This window comes from Strix aluco, chromosome 2 (assembly GCF_031877795.1).
Source record: "Strix aluco isolate bStrAlu1 chromosome 2, bStrAlu1.hap1, whole genome shotgun sequence".
NCBI lineage: Eukaryota > Metazoa > Chordata > Aves > Strigiformes > Strigidae > Strix > Strix aluco.
Genome location: NC_133932.1, coordinates 14573972 through 14579971, shown reverse-complemented (window position 1 = coordinate 14579971; position 6000 = coordinate 14573972).

Genomic DNA, 6000 nt, shown 5'->3' with positions numbered 1-6000 from the left:
TGTTGGTGAACAATTAGGTCAGCTGATCACTACCTCATGTACCTTTAATTGCTTTTCAATTATGCTGTTCTGTGCTAGAAAATTAACGTAAGATTTAGTTGTCTTGTGTTCCCTCAGCAGCTTCTGTTACCCTAAAGCTGGCAGTTTTCAACCTGCTTTTGTTCATCTTAACCCCACTTTCTTTGCTTAGTTACCTGCACACAGTCTTCCTCTCATTTTTATGCTCCAAACCATGCATTTGGCACTTTGGCAGAATAAAAGAAGGTAATAATTTTAATTACTACTAGGCTCAAGGTCTTTGTTTGTGAAAACTGGTCTGGGTCTTCTTAAGTTGCTGGATATCTGGCAATTTTACACGCACTGAAGATCAGACTGTCAGATGGAATAATGTAGGATAGGTTTGATGGATAGTTTGCAGAACACATATTATCCCTGTTTCAGGGCTAGCTGAAATGTCTGATAATCATACATTATACCATGCTTTACCTCATTTTTATGTGTTCAGACAGGTAGTTCATTATTTTTAACACTTCTCATCATGCCTGAATGGTGACAATAATAGCTTCAATATTGCTTTCTATTTGTAGGAATGTGATGTTAAGAACTGGAGTAAGTTACATCTGTCTTGATCCTTTCTTTCCTTGGAAATCATGATGTCGCTTCCTTTCCTCATCTCTTTAATCATCTGTGGGCCTGTTGTTATTAGCTGTGTCAACACACTTCAGGGAAATGGCATAGCTAATGCTTGTCTACGGTGACTTGAGTATTTACTGTGGCCACAAACGATGAACAAGAGCACTTAACGCTGTTCCTCCCACTGTCCCCTCTGATCCATTAACAGCACCCTGAACTTCAGGGACTATTTGTTTTCTTTTCTTACATATTCTTTAATTCTGGGGGGTTTGGGATGGGTTTTTTTCTCCTTTAAGCTAGAAGTCTGCCTGTCTCCTTTTGTGAGTTAATAATTCTTGACTTTCCATGAATTCTATACCGGACATCTAGACCTGTGATTATTTGTGGCTGGTCTGATTTGATTGTAGGTGATAATCAACTTGTTTTTCCACAAAGAAAGTTACAGTACTGTACATGGACACTTCGTAAAACCATCTTTCCAGGGCATCTGTTCTGATAAGTGACAGTGCACATGGATGGAAGATAATCAATGTCAATTATTCTGTGAAAAAGCCTCTACTATTCTCAGGTGGGAACTCCTATCACCTCTATAATAAAAGCCCGCTGCTAGCTCTGTTACAAATCCCTGCTCTTCCAAAATATATAACAGTTCTCAAAGTATACTCTAAGATAAAGCTTGGTATAATAAACCTAATATCCAAGGCCAAGTGTGAAATTACCCACTCACTTTTTAGTAGGCAATAAAACAGGGCAGTTGAAGAAGTTATGCGCTATATATAAATGACAGGAAATTGTAGGCTGGTATGAATCTCAGGGGATTCAGTTTCTGTCTCCAATAGACAGCCTGCATCCAGCTGAGAGCTTTCCCTGCAAAACCAGTCTTGCTTCTGCTTCTTCCTTTTAGACTTTGCATGTAGAAGGACAGAATGAATGAAGAGGCTGACCTGCTGCTGCCTTGGGCTGCTGGGTGGGAGGTTTGAGCTCTTTCACTCAACTTTTCACATCAGCTGTTAACGGGGTTCTTCCACTAGCATCAGCTCCAACGCTTCTCTTAAAGGTCTGCATATCTGCTTATGACATTACTTAGTAACTGTCAAGATATAGACACATTTAAGATAATTAAGTCAATCAAACAGCTTGCAAAAAGCTTTATCTTTTTCACCAACTCTAGTAAAATGCTTTTCATGTGCACACATATTTCTTTGTTCTATATTGTGGCCAGAAACTGAGTACCCACCAGCCACTTGCTCACACCCACACCCACCTTCATTCCCCAGGAGATGGGGGAGAGAATGGGAAGAGCAAAACTGAGAAAAAAATGTGGTTCAAGATAAAGACAGTTTCATAATCTGTTTCATAATAATGATGAGCTGGTGTCCAAAAATCTGTTGCATTGAAATAGGAAACAGCTAGCAAGGAGATATAGCTCAGCTCTGCTGTTTTGAACCCACTAACATCAGTGAACTTATTTCTGATGAAAATAAAAGCCAAGGTAAAGTAGGATGCAATTGTACCTGATGAACCAATACCATCTGACTCTTGTTACCTATATCCATGTTTTTATCAAAAGTTAGGTAGATTAACACATAGAAAACTTGTCTTTATTGTAAGTGACATTTTATAAACTTTGCTTCAAGGTGAGACTGAAGACTTACTTTGGCACAAGGAAAGTTATGAATAGGCTTTATTTATGGTAGGGAAAAAATAGCTGCTCTGAGCTTTAATTTGCATTTGTGAGATTTTACTGCTTTTGAGTGTTTTTTAACAAAACACAGGACTAAAACCTTATTTTACTAGTATGTCATGGGGAACGGCAACTATCCAATTTGAATGCCATCTGCCTGTTACAGAATATTTACCTGAAAGAAAAGTCATCCTGAAGAGCCTTTTGTTCTGTTTGCACTCAATACAGAGCACTATGATTCTTCTGTGTATGCTTTTTTAAAGAAATCATTGCTAGTATTTTTAAAATAATAAGCATGTGCACCCTTACTAAAGGTAGACATGTCTAAAAGTTCTTTAAAGATACCATTTTCAAATAATTCAGCTGATGTTCTTGGTCATGTCTGTAGACTTGAGAGCAGTGAAAATGTTATAATGTACAAACATGTATTTGATGGGGAAGAAAAGGGAAGTAGCTTGCTGCTTCTAAACCAGACAGGCAAGAAGAGTAACCATGCTATTTGGAACAGCTGCAGCTAATGATACAAAACATAATGCAATGCATAACACTGACTGTTCTATATAAAAGAGTGAGTTAAAAACTGGGGCTAATGATCCCCTCAGGTTCAGTGATGAGATCTTCCCTGGAGAATTATGTCTGATGTCTTGTATTTATGCTTTATTTCTGGTGACTGCATAACCATTAAATCTATTTCTTTGATCTTATACACGGAACCAATTGCTAAAAATGTCCTGCTTTCCAAAAACATTTCAGACTGGAGGCTTTTTTCAGTCAATAGGTACACTGGTGAATTGGGACCATCTTCAGTCTATTTAATTTATATAATATAAATATTAGAGTATTAGTATTATCTGAGGATTACATGACCAAGAGTATCCTCCTGAGACAGTTTCTGACCTCCTCATCCCAGAGGCAACTGTCATACAACTCTGTTGATAAGCCAGTTAAGATCCATCTTTTAGTGCAGCAGATGATCAGCAGTCTCTCCTTTTACCTAAAGTAACAGAAACTGTTCTCTTTGCTAGCAACCTCTTCCTAGCTTGGAATGTCATCTTGAGTCTTATGTATGAAATCTTGCCTTCCATACCCATTGAAATGATTCTTTTACTCTTTTAAAGATTTAAGTCATAATTCCAGTCAATTCTGAGAAACTAATAATAACTTTACATGTGACATTTTTCTGTAAATAAACACCTCTTGATGTAAATTATATCTATAGAATTCTTGTTCTTAATTTCTTGGTACTTTATTTGATAAATATAGGGTTAACACAATAAAGCTGACATTTTTGATGAAAACACAAGCTCAATTATTTTCAGAAAGAAGACTTTAAAAGCAGTGATTAAACTCCTATTCCTTAAACTGCCAAAAAAACAGAAAAGATTCTTCTAAGACCCTGCTGTTCACCCAGTATATTAAAGTCAAGGACTTATCCAAGGTTTCAGATCCCTTAATGATGCTAGCTTTGATTCAGTTGTACATTTTTAGCATGTAGTTAGACCAATATAATTACTACTTTATGCAGCTGTGAGGAAATATATGTACCACTGTAGCTGCTTAACTCCAGTGTGCCAAACACAACACGTAGTCTTGCAAGGCTTGGAGAAACATCTGCTCTCATAAATTTGCTATAATAAGACTCCCTAGGATGGGGTTGTTGGATTCCTGACTCTAGTCTTGTCAGGATGGTTAAATGCAACGCAGCATTCAGCTAACTGTCTTGGCTCTGTCTTGGATGAATGAGTTTAAAGACATGTGTAGAGTGTTGCTGTGCAGAGGTAAGATAAATGGAAAAGGCACTTCGGTAACACTAATGCAGGTCTTAAAATAATGTTATATCAGAATAAGGTAGTATCTGGACAATGATTTTTTCTGCAGTGCCTCAATCATTTATCTTTATGTGGTATCTTGGATTGCTGCTGTGTGAGGTATCAATTTCTGTCCTTTACAACATGTATCATAACTGGGAACTGTTGCATTGAATTTTTACTGAATAAAGCCTTATTTTTAGCAGATTTCTCAAAGTAATTTAATATTTGTAGAGAAGGCAACAGTCAGAATATTGGCTTGTCAGTACTGAAATACTAGATATTTTAGTGTAAAATATCCAACATTTTTAAAAAATCCAAAATATATAACATTAGTTGTTTCTTAAAAGATTTAGTCTGTTTCCCATCTTCCTTATTTCTTTGCAAAAGTACCTATTCACCTGTTACTCGTTTGATTTTGCACATTTAAGCTAATTAAGTTCTAAGGTGTCACTCCACCAATGACTTTTTATTTGCTCTTTAGTAAAATTTACAACTCTAATTCACTTGTCTTCCTAGTACAAAAGTAACTGTCTCCTCTTGGATGAAAGAATAGGTTGAAGGATGCCTTCTGTTCATCCCTGTCTGATGTTATTGAACTCCATCTGGCAAAACAGTTGATTTAATCAGTATTTTCCTGGCTTACACTATGTGTACCGCACTGTACCCTACACAGCCAGGCTGTGAAGGAGACCATGCTTTTCCAATTAAAATATACTCTTGTTCCCAAAGCAAAAGCAGATGTTTAGTACCTGAGCTGCTTTCACTCCACTTCCAAACTCTTCCAGCCGTGTCTCTTCCTGAGAGGCATTGGTACTGCCATAATTTGGAAGGGCTCAGACCTACTTGACTCTATTTGCAAGCTTTTCTGTCAGCCCTTTGCTTTCACTTTGCTCTTACAACTTTAAATGCACTTTTTCTGCTTCCTAGCTGAAGAGGCTGGTGCAGCCATCCTTTACTCCCTGCTTTCAGGACCAAGAGGACTTTAGGATTGTGCTGCAGGGTTGGAGAAAACTGGAGTTCCCCAATCCAGAGAGCCCTGGGGCCAGTGCCCTCGGCTCAGCGGAGGTTTTACCTGCTTCCACAACCTTGACTCAAAAATAAGGATGGTGTGGTCTCCCTGATTTCAAGTTTTAGTTTGACACTTACTGTGGCAGCTTTAACATGTTAACTCTTAAGAAGGTGATAGGAAGGATACTTCTGGCTTCCTTTAAGTTTATTCTGTTCTCTGCTTATTTAGTGTCCTGAAGAAGTCTGAACCATTAGATGGGAAGCTGGTGCAGCGAAAATATTCACAGGATCTTCCCTGTGTGTGAGTGTGGAGGACATGGGAAATGCCAACCTCTCATTTAAGGTAAGCTTTCCTACGGTGCATACCTGAGCAATCCTGCTGTGCTCATCTTGCACACAGGCAGCTTTGAACTCAATTTTAGTCTGTGCTTCAGAGCCTTAAGCAGAAATATAAACAAAGTTTGAGCACTGTACAGAACACCCAGAACATAATAAACATCTGATCAAGGTTTCACCAGTCTAGAACATGTGCTCTGCAGTTTTGCTCTAGGCAAAAATTTTCAGGTGTACATAGATCACCTGGAGTATGCTCTTGTAAGACTACGCTTGGGTGAAAGTTACAGTTTTGAGGACTTGGCTTCTCTGTGTTGTTTGTTCATGTTGGGGCAATGCTATTCAGCTGCATCAGCAGCAGTTTTAATAAGGAAGGGAACTGAGGTATTCCTCCCTTCTCAAGCTGAATTCCCGTTTTGCGACATTGTGTAACTCTAATACTGGTTTCAGCACTTCAGCGGGTTGAAAGTGGCAAGTATTGGCTCTTCTCCTGTCACATCACCATGGTGTAATGGTGGATTTAGCAGGGTG